This window comes from Ambystoma mexicanum, chromosome 3p (genome assembly GCF_040938575.1).
Source record: "Ambystoma mexicanum isolate Mex_15411 chromosome 3p, UKY_AmexF1_1, whole genome shotgun sequence".
In the NCBI taxonomy this organism is placed as follows: Eukaryota; Metazoa; Chordata; class Amphibia; order Caudata; family Ambystomatidae; genus Ambystoma; species Ambystoma mexicanum.
In genome coordinates, this window is record NC_090925.1 from 120507357 (window position 1) to 120518991 (window position 11635).

The following is an 11635-nucleotide window of genomic DNA, read 5'->3' on the forward strand; positions in this document are numbered from 1 at the left end:
ACCTCTACGTTCCCCCGACCACTCGTATGGACAGACCACGCAGCCATTCTCTTCTCGCTTTCAACTGCTATCACTCCTCCTCACGTGACTAATACTGGACCAGTATTCCAGCTGTGGAACAAAGTCATAGGGCCTCATTACACGGAAGGCGGTAATACAGGGTGCTATTAGCACCCTGGACCATGCTGGTAAATTACCGGCACCGCCTTGGTGGAAAGGGGAATTACCGCCCTATTCCAAGGTTGGTGGGGCGGTAATTCCCCCTTCCACCATTGCCCTTCCCCATTCCCATTTTTGCCCCATAGGGCATAATGGGAATGGGGAAGGAGCTAATTACGGCACCGCAATTTTGCGGTGCCGTAATTAGCACCAAGGTCCCTTAGCGGGTTGGTTTTTAACGCCTGCAAAAAGCAGGCGTTAAAGCACCAACCCGCTAAGGGACCTCGTAGTAAGGCGGTAATGGTTAACGGTCACCGTTACCATTAACGGTGGCCGTTAACCATTACCGCCTTCCGTGTAATGAGGCCCATAGTATCCTCAGACTTGGCAGATTCCCTACTTTCATCCCTCCCCTATCTGCCAGTCGATGGCTATCTACACTCCATCTGCCATTTTGACCAATGGCTCTCCAGTGCTCCCGAACCTCTCACCCCCTCCAGATCAGCATCCCACAGACTAGGCTCTTCACCTATATGGTTTACCCCCTATCTTAAAACCCTCAAAAACACCCAACCACACTCCAGCACGCAGATGGACGGCCAACCCTTCTCCCCCTAATAGACAGAAATCTGGAAGGCCAAACAATCCTACTACAGAATCTCCAAAATGCGCAACAGCACCAAGGAACTCCACAAAATCATCTCAAAAGTCCCCCTCTGCACTGCCACCCCTCTGACATCTCCAAAGCACTCTGTGATGCCCTCTCAGATCACTTCGACAACATTTCGGTAGAAAGAAACTGCAGCATCGGCGCAAAAATAGCAGCACTCCCTCCCCAACCACCAGCACCACCGCTAGACCCCCCCAGCCCTCGCCTCACCTGCTCTATCTTCGACTCTTTCTCTTCCATCTCTGGACCTGAATTCCTAAAGCTACTTGCTGTCAGCCGCCCCTTGGGATCCCTGAATAATCCATGCCCTCTTCAAATAAATATTTTCCTCAGCCTGTGCAGGCCGCACAAAGGGATCCATCATTACCTCCTCCCTCACCTCAGCCTTATTCTCAGCAGCGCTCAAGACTTCACACATCAAACCTCTCCTCCAAAAACCGTACTGTGACCCCCTCCTTCCAGCTCACTACAAACTTATTTCCAACACCTGCTTCTTAGCCAAAGTTACCAACCGAACTGCCTACTCCCAGCTCTGCCTCTTCTCCGAATCCAACCACCTCCTTGACCCTGCCCAGTCCGGCTACAAACCACTCTGTGGAACTGAATCGTCCCAAGTCTCCATCTGGGATGACCTCAGAATCACAGCAGACACAGAGGGCTGTGCCGCACTTCTCCTCAAACTCTTGCCGGCCTTTGAAATCATCAACTACAGGATCCTCACTGACAGACTCCACTCGCTCTGCATAAGGGACTCAGCACTAAGGTGGATTCCCTCTTTGCTTGCCAACAGATCACAAATCACCCACCTCCCTCCCCTTTCCCTGGCCCCCCACCCTGTCACCAGCGGGATCCCTCAGGGTGCCTCCCTATCTACCCGACTCTTCAACCTCTACTTGAGCCCCCTCCCCACCCTTATTCACTCACATAACTTTACCTGCTACAACTACGCTGATGACAGCCAGATCATCTTTAAGATCCCCAAGTCCGCCTCCCTCCCCCACCTCGATCTTGCTTCCTGCCTCACAGCCATTGACCACTAGATGATGGCCAACCGCCTCCTGCTCAACCCGGGAAAAACAGAAATCATGATCTGCGGGAAGATGGCCCTTTTCCCCCAACTCACCCATTGGCCATTCTCCCTAGGCACCCCCACCCACTACATCCAACTCAGTGAAGAACCTAGGATACACCATGGACACTGATCTGACACTCTCTCACCACATTCACACTGTATCTTCCTCTCTATACCTCTGCATTCTCAGATGCATCTTTCCTTACCTCTCATGCCCCCACCAAGCCTCTGCAATCATGGCCATCGTCCTCTCCCGCCTAGACTACGCCAATTCCCTTGACCTCGGCGCCCCCGCATATTAACTCAGAAAACTCCAATGGCTCCAAGACAACACAGCTAGGCTCCTCCTAGTACTGGGCCCCAGAGAGCACATATCACCCGCACTCTGTGTCCTCCACTGGCTCCCTGTCGGGCAACGGTCAATTTTGAAGCTATGTGCATCACCCACCGTGCCCTGCACAAGACATGCCCAGAATACCTTCAACAGAAATTCACCCGTTCCCAACCCAACAGAAACCTGCGCTCCAGCACTGCACTCCTCCTTGTGATCGCTCTCTTGAAATCATTAAGATTAGGGGGGTCCTTCTTCTCCATCCGTGCCCCTGCTATCTGGAACTTTATTCACCTTAGTTCCCGCTGCATAGAGGACCCCCTTGCATTCCGCAGGGCCCTCAATTCCTGGCTATTACCCCATGCATCCTAACTAGCCCCTGCTTCCTCTTTGGGGTAAGTTAAACTCCTTCCAGGTAAGCATGAACCCTCCATGCAGTTTACAGAAACTGAGAAAATAAACTCCAGCAGACCACAGGACAGAATCCACACCACACCTACAAAACCAAGATACAATCCAGAACACACGGGTACGTATCACACGTCATGCTAATGGAAGATAGCCGAAGACAAAGCCACCCACATGCATGCAGCTGATATCATACGCACAACACCTCTGCCATCAAAATGCGGCTATACCCCACGCCAAACATTATGCCTAGCTGGTCACAAACAGAGTCTCCTCCACTCGCATATTCTCCTGATGACATAATAGCACCTATCCACATGCCAGCTCGATATGGGTAGCTAACAGGGACTTGGCCACCCCTGCCCTCCTTCGTACTGGCCAAATGCATGCACGCATTTAAACTCATCTGATGAATTTCCCATACCTTGGATTTCGGTCCTTCAAGGGCGTTCACCTACAGGGCTTTGAGACCATACCAATGCAATAGGCACTATACTAATGGCAATTACATAACAAACATCGATGCATTGTGCCAGCTTGCAACATTTTGTGGATTGGTCGTCCTGTAATCATTTCAATGATAAATAAATCTCTGCACAATGCTAGCATGTACCCTATGATAAGAAGACATTTACAAAGCCCTAGCACATCCCTCTTTATGTAAATAATTCCTGTAAAAATGTGCTTAATAAAACATTTTTCCATTGTCTGAACGAGTCCATCTGTGTCCAAGAAATTCCTTTAAACAGTCCAGTGGTGAGAACATCATTCCCCGGCACAAGCGGTTCACCCTTTGTGGAAGTAATTCCTGTTACTGATCCCTTGATAAGAACATCTCTCCACAGCCTAAGTGGAGAAGTAACTTCTGTAAATATTCACCCTAAAAGAGCATTTCTCCAATGCAGCGGCACATATATATTAATTGATGTAGCTCCTCATTATGAGTTTGGCAGTAGCGGTAGCAGTAAAACATGGGTATTTGGCAGTGGTCGAAGTGTACGAAAAGAAGTAGCGGAACTATGTTCCCTGCTGGCCTGCCTCTGCTCCCCACAAACCCCATTGCCACTACCCCTTCCACACAGAATACACCCCCCAAACACTTGCACCTGCTGTTTAAGGGACCGTTCATTGAACTGCACTGAAAGTGAAGGTTTCAACTTTTCCTACACTTTTATTTTAATACAAAATCATTCCGGAACAGTTTCTTTTTAAAATAAAAGTATAGGAGCTGTACAAGGTAATTTAAAAAAGTGTAGGAGCACCGCTCCCAACCGCTCCCGCTCACTTCGACCACTGGTATTTGGAGATCATGCCTGTTCTACGGCTCTGCCTAACTATGTGGTGTTGCTATTGAACCCCATAAAAAGTGCTTGTATTTGTGTGGAGTTTGTAATCTTGGCGGTATTACCAATGTGTCAATGCTGCATGTCCCCAATGGATTTCCAGTGTGGCTCCGGAAGTGGGGAATAATTACTGAGTTTGCTAGACTCGAAATCATATGGACCATCACTGTTACCACATACCGCCAAATCTCTGTATATATGTACCCTATAGGAAGATGGGCCAGCATTCCACTGCACGTGAAAGTTACCATTGTTATAAGGTTCCATGTCTTAAAATCGATGCAAAAATGGCTGTGAATACAAAATATCGCGGCACAAATGCTGTGGTTTTGCCGCCACAATCATGTAAAGGATGCAGGGGACACCCCCGCTCCCCTTAAATGGTATAATGGGGTACACCTTTACCGGGTCAAACCACAGCATTTTTGCCGCGATTTTATTACCCGATACCTGTTACAAGGGAGTCGCATAACCCACGATACAAACATCTCTGCAAAGTAACCTTAATAAGAAGCTGTGAGTGACTGAGCAGCCTCCAAGTTATGAAAGTGTGCATGCGAAAGGCCTTTATGAACAGACTAGAGCAATGCAGAACCATGCTTCATCATCTTCACTGACACTGTACGACACAGGGTATACACATATTCTACTGGAGAAAGGAAAGTTACAAAGAATAAAGAATTAATCTAAACATCCTGTTGACTTTCACCTTTATCCTGTGGTTTCTTCCTCCCCTTGAGCCGCAGAGCTGTGTACCCCTCCTCATCCTCCATTGCCCTAGAACCTTTTAATATGGAGCCTGATCTTAGAATGTTAGATGGGCGTGCAGGCAGGCTAGCTGGGTGCTGCCTGTACAGGAAAGAGGAAGCCACAAGCCCACGGCCTGTGGGCGTCCAGCTCCCTCAGCTCCTGTGCTGTGGCGGGGGGAGGGCTACGATGAACAAAGATGGTTATTCGTCAAGAGCAGACCGCAAGGACATCAAAGGTGAGGGATAAAACGTAGACATTTAAGAACATATTCAGGTTTTATAAGCTGCAAATGTAAACAAAAACAAAAAAAACATTCACAACACTCTTTGCAAAGCTTTCCAATGCGCAGTGCAAAGGGGTAGTAGCCCATGGGGGGGATGAGATTAGTGTTGGGGGAGCCAGAGGATTCATGGATAGAGCCGAGTCATGTGGTTTAGTTTGGCTTTAAGAGCGGAACAGGACAAGCCGGCAAAAGACCCATACCTGGAGCCCAGTGTGCTCACACCCATGAGCATAGATAACTGGAATCCTGACTCCCTATCCCATATTGCAAGACCCATTCCTGGCATCTTGCCTCCCGACCACCACAAGACACAACCCATACATTGTATCCTGCCTCCCCACCTACAATACCACAAAATCCATAACTGGCATTATGCCTTCCAACTCTCACAACACACAACCCATAATTGGTATTGGTCCTCCCCGCCTAAGACCACAAAGATTTGATCTGGCATCTCAATTTTTGCATATCGAGAAAATTACTTTGTCCAGTGTCATACACTTTATTTAAGAAAGGAAGCCTCTCAGACCTCACTGATAAAAATGAGTTCTATGTCAGTTTCAAGACACAACACTGTTTAGGTGACAAGTCGGTCTATGGTGCCTGGGGGTAGGCCACAACATCGATGACTGCGGCTCGTGCCAGTCATGATGTTCAAGGCCTTGCAGGAAAGGAAGGGGAAGCTCGAAGCAGGAAAGCCCTCTCCCAAATCTCCCTCCATTACCCCTTCAAAAAGAAAATCTTCCTCTGATTCAAGGGTTGTGTCCCCTGAGAGAAAGCACTCTAGGCATCAAAAGTGCTCGTGATCGTTGTCATCCTCTCACATGAAGAGTAAGAAGCGATGCCACAGGTCTTGGTTGACTTCTTCCTCCTCTCCCAACAGAATGTCCTTTCCAACTAAATCATCGACTCCTGCTGAATGGGAACGTTTCCGCCTGAAAATGCTCGATATTTTTCACAGTGCGTCCCCTCTGCGTGCCCCTCTAAAGGAGTTGAAGAAATCTGGCCACCTCTCTGCGTCTCTAAAAACCAGCAGGGAGTCTGATGTGTCTCCTTCCTGCATGCCTAAGAGCCTGGGAAGAGAAGGTCCTCGACACAAATCGAAGGAGCCTTGTTCGACACACAGAGTGACATCACCATCTTCCTCCTCAAAGGCCAAAGGTTCAGGTACTTTGACACCGGTCTCGAGGCTTTCTTGAAAATCGTAGAAGCCGTCGAGGAATTAACCCGAACCGTGGAGGCATTTTCTTAAGCCGGCTAAGCCGTGGAGGCATTCACCGTTCATTTCTTCAAAGCCATCGAAACCCTTGACGCTATCAGCGCCTTTAGTGCCCTCAAAGCCTACAAACACCTTGGCTGACTCTACGAATTCATATAAACCGCTACCTTTACCTGATTTCTTTAAATCAATGGGGTCTATCTTCGAGGAAGAGGAAGAAGAGAACCAGGCTTCATTTGGATACAAATGTGGGGCTCCCAACGTGTCAGAGGAGCTTGTTTCAGAAGAATCAAATATGAGAAATCTTGTTGAAATCTTAAGAGACTAGCAGTTGAGAGACTTCACCTGAGACGGATTTTGGAAATCCAGAGTTGGCTGGCTACCCAGACCCATCTTACAGGTCAGTGATCAGTAAAGTGTCAGAATATCTTGGTTGTTCTAAACCAGCTGAGATACTTGAAAGAGATACTGGACAGTGGGCAGGTAAGGGAAGCAGTGTTGCCCTTTCACACTGCATTGAGAGTCAGGGTCATGGAGAATTGGCTTAAGCCGGATTCTATCCCACCAGTGAACAAGACACTAACAGAAAAATATAGGCCAGCTTCTATAGATCCACCTTTTCTCTCAAAGCACGCAACACCAGAAAGTCTGGTAGTACAGGCTGCAACATCGCTGTCTAGGCCGTCTGCTTATCCTTCTGCCCCAGCTGACAAGGATGATAGGAAGATCGATGCCGTAGGGAAAAGAATGTTCAGTTCTGGTAGTATGGTACTGAAGTCTGCAAATACCACCAGTGCTCTGGCCAAATATACGTATACCCTGTGGGGAATGGCAGCTCTGGCAGCAGAACATATACAGCATGGTGAAGCGAAAGGTGGAATTTTAAATGTAATCCAAGATGGTAAAGATGCTATGAGGCAGTCATTACAATCAAGCCTGGACACAGTTGACTCTGTAAGCAGGGCAATGGTTGCCAGGACAGTGCTGAGATGCCTGGCATGGCTTAGGAAATCAGGTTTTGCACTAGATGTCCAGGCACGTTTGCTGGACGTGTCCTTTGATGGTGCTCAATTGTTTGGAGAAAAATCTGCAACATCTATGGGGGCGTCAATAAGGCAACATTCAGCACAAGGGTGGAGGGGACGTCCTTTTTGCTTTTGCTCTTCGATTTGAAGAGGGAGAGGCCAATATTTTAAAAGAGGTCATAGAAGGAGACCACCTGGATCCAGAGGAAGAGGGGGTAGAACTCCTTGCGCAACAACACCTGATTTGCCCTCAGCTCCGGCTGGGTCAGCAACATCTCTTTGACTCACTCACCCACAAGTCTGTGGTATGAGGCAGGCTGTCACAACATCTCCAGAGTTGGCGAGGCATAACTTTGGATGCATGGGTGCTACATACAGTGGCCTATGGTTACTGCCTCCCATTCATAAAGAAGCCCCTGGATTCCCCCCCCACGAGACTGATCTTCATTGGATCCAGATCCGCTCCTCCAACAGGAAATTCTCATCCTGTTGGAGAAAGGTGCAATAGAGCCGGATTGGTATTCTCCCTATTTCCTAATCCCCAAGAAGGATGGAGGAGTGTGACCCATCTTGGACTTGAGATGCTTGAACAAGTTCCTCAGGAAGGACAAGTTGAAGATGGTAACTCTTTCACAGATCCTTCAGGCACTTCGACTCCAGGATTGGTTGGTGTCATTGGACCTTCATGATTCTTACTTTCATGTGCCCATACATCAGAAGCACAGAAAGTAACCGAGGTTCGCAGTTGGTGGTTCTCACTATCAGTTTCAAGTTGTGCCACTCATACTTACCTCTGCCCTGAGGGTATTGACCAAGCTTATGGCAGAGGTGGCAGCAGGTCTAAGAAGGGAAGGGATTCACATATACCCTTACCTGGACGACTGGTTGATCAGGGCTTATTCTGCAGAGCAGGCTCAGAATCATCTCAGTCGCGCTTGCCACTTCCTCGACGAGTTGGGCGCCTCCCTAAACTTCAAGAAGTCCCACTTGACACCATCACTGAAGCTTACATTTGTTGGAGCAGTCCTGGATTCAGCCTCAGGAAAAGCCTCAGCACCCAACATCTTTCGCAGATGGTCCAAAAATGTCAGAGTTCCCAACATCTCCCGTCCTACGACTTCCTAAGGTTGCCTGGCTTCATGACATCCTGCATTTTTCTGGTGCCCGAACCCCAACTGAGAATGAGATTCCATCAGTGGGCTCTCAGATCCCAGTGGTCTCTATTCTCTGGCAGAATGACAGACCTTCTCCATGTCCCGACAAAGGTAACCAGGATCTCCGGTGGTGGGCCTGCCAAGAGAATGTAATGAGAGGAAAACCCCTTTGGCAGCCATTGCCAGAGATGACAATTGTGACAGAAGCCTCCCTCACAGGATGGGGAGCGCACATGAAGGATCTTTCAGTCAGCGGACACTGGTCTCAGTCGGAGTCAAGAATTCACATCAACCTTTTGGAGCTGAGGGCAATCAGACTAGCGCTGATAGTCTTTTTGCCCACGATACGGGAAAGAAATGTCCTGATAATGACGGACAACACAGTGGCCTTGCACTACCTCAACAAGAGAGGGCAAGTGGGTCCTTGCCACTGTGCAGAGTGGCAATGCAGCTCTGGTTCTGGGCACCAAAAGAAGGAATCTCTCTTCTGGCAGTTCATCTAGCCGGAGAAGAAAACGCACTGGCGGAACCCCTCAAGTGGATCTGTTCATGACCTGTGTCAATCGGAAGTGCGAACAGTTCTCCAGGGAATTTTCCCAAAGAGGAGCTGTAGGGGACGCGTTTGTGGTGGTCTGGGAATTTCCACTGCTGTATGTGTTTCCTCCAGTCCCCATAATTCCACATGTCATCAGGAGGTTGAGGAAGTTCAGGGGATTGATGATTCTGATTGCTCTGTATTGGGCCAGGAGAATGTGGTACACAGAACTTCTAGAGATGGCCATCTGCCTTCCAATTCGTCTTCCCCAAAGAGAGGCTTACTCTTGCAAGAGGGGGGGTCTCCTTCTTCATCCAGAAATCAGTACTCTGAACCTTCACGCCTGGTTTCTGAGAGGGTGAGATACAAAGATTGGGACCTTCCGGAAGACATGATGGAGGTGTTGCTTTCAGCTAGACCTGCAACTAAATTCCTATACTGCTGCTTTTGGAACACATTTCGCAGCTGGTGCAGGGAAAACAACATTAATCCTTTCACATGCAAAGTTCCTACTGTTCTTTCTTTCTTACTCCATTTACCCATTTTGGGTTACAAATGGCTACAGTCAAAGACTACTTAGCAGCACTTTTGATCTTTAAGAGATCTCCTGATGATGGATCTTACTTTAAAGTGCTGATTGTGATACTGTTTCTGAAGGGCCTAACAAATCTGTTTCCACCAATTCCTTTTATCATACAAACATGGGACTTGAACCCCAACTGATAATGAGATCCCGTCAATGGGCTCTCAGATCCCAGTGGTCTCAATTCTCTGCCAGAATGACAGACCTTCTCCAGGTCCCGACAAAGGTCAACCAGGATCTCCGGTGGTAGGCCTGCCGAGAGAATGTAATGAGAGGAAAACCCCTTTGGCAACCATGGCCAGAGATGACGATTGTGACAGACCCCTCCCATGGGGGCTCCTTTCGAGCCATTATACCCGTGCCCTTTAAGTATGTTAACACTCAAGATGTTCTTTTTGTTAGCTATCAAGTCTGCCCGCAAGGTGATTGAACTGCAGGCCCTGTCTTCAAAACCACCTTGTGCGTCCTTCTTTAAGGACAAAGTAGTGTAAAGAGTCAGTTAATCTTTTCTTCCAAATGTGGTGTTAGAGTTCCACGTAACGCAAAGGATATTCTTACGGATTTCTTACCCACAGCCTCATCTGTCAAAAGAAGAGGAGAGGCTTCATCGACTAGAAGGGTGTTAAGTTATTACATTTCATGGGCAGAGAACGTTTGACAGGATGTAGGATACGCAGGGCAGAGATGAGGTTCAGCTGTAACAAAGCAAACCATGTCACGATGGATAGTTATGTGCATTACGGAAATGCTACTCACTAGCACGGAAAGACTTTCCTGATGGCTTGAGGGCGTACTCCACTAGAGGAGTAGCTGCTTCTTCAGCTCTGGAAAGAGTGGTGCCGGTGCAGGCCATCTGCAGAGCAGCAACTTGGTCGTCCCTTCATACCTTTACTGCCTAGACTCTATGTCAGGAGAGGAGGCTAAATTCGGCAAGGCTGTTCTCCACAACATCAACAAATATAAATTCCTAGAACCCACCTCCTAAAACAAACTGCTATGGGAGGGTTTCAAAGATGAGGAATATGTGGGAGGACACAATCCATTCGAAGAACAAGTTACTTACCCGTGGTAACATTCTTACGACTGGATGTTCTTCGCACATATTCCTCATCTCCCTCCCATCCTTCCCCTCTTGCTTGCAAAGAATTTCTGTGTTGTTACACCTTCCTTTTTTGCAACATCAAGTTTGTCTCCATCTATGGCAAAGCATGCAATATAAGGAAAAAAGTTAGAACTGATGAAACGGTCACAGCGTGTGCTTCTTCGACGTCACGGCCGAGGACAGTACAGAGGCTGTTGAGGGCCATGACTCGACGACGCTCAAATTTATGAAAAAGAAATTCCGAAGCAAGCTGCAAGCAGATTTGGAGTATCAAAGATGAAGAATACGTGGGAGGAACATCCAGTCAAAAGAACGTGACCACGGGTACGTAACTTGTTCATCTCTAGGTTGTTTTGTCTCCAATTGTTAATTCTGTTGGAGATACTTCGATGATTATGGGGGGAGTTGACAGTGAGGCAGGGAAACCTTATGGGGTCCTTAATGGAAACACTTGTGTATAGGCGCCATACAAATGTCCAATAAATAAAATTGTCCTCTGGGAATTTAGGGGGAGGGACGTTTGCTGGGAGTCTGTCTTGGTCGAGTGGGATTTGGTTTGTTGGGCAAGGGGATTGACCCTATAATGGGCGATTAGGGTCCTGTAGGCCTGGAGTAGTGATGTGCCCAGTACCCTTGGGAATGTAACACTTTAGTTGCAGGTTTCTGGTTATACATTTAAGCCTGTTTGGCCTCAACTTTCAAAGTTAGTTCCTCTGTGGTTCACAGTCTAGGATGATATATATATAGTACAGAGAGTTTTTTCGGAGACAGGGCAGTAAGTCGGGAAGGTTGGGAAGACATGATGTTCCCAATGGCTGATTTGGGTATTGCGACCCTTGGGCTGCTGTTGTTCCCAGATCCCCATACCTGCCAACCCAACGGATTTAGGCATCAGGCTACTGCTTTTTACGCAGTTCTACCTCCTACGGATTTTACTATTGCATTTTTTCAATAGTAGTGTGATGTGATGACTCATCTCGCTAGGGTTTTGAAATGTTTTC

General features: G+C 47.9%; 1 long non-coding RNA gene across 1 annotated transcript in view; it reads right to left on the minus strand.

Annotated features, from left to right (window-relative positions):
• LOC138580149 (uncharacterized) overlaps positions 1 to 4826 on the minus strand; it is a 127571-nt gene extending 122745 nt beyond the window's left edge. The window contains exon 1 of the long non-coding RNA XR_011304183.1: positions 4693 to 4826. This is a non-coding gene — a long non-coding RNA (uncharacterized lncRNA). The remainder of the gene's footprint in view (positions 1 to 4692) is intronic.
• Between the last annotated feature and the right edge of the window lie 6809 nt (positions 4827 to 11635).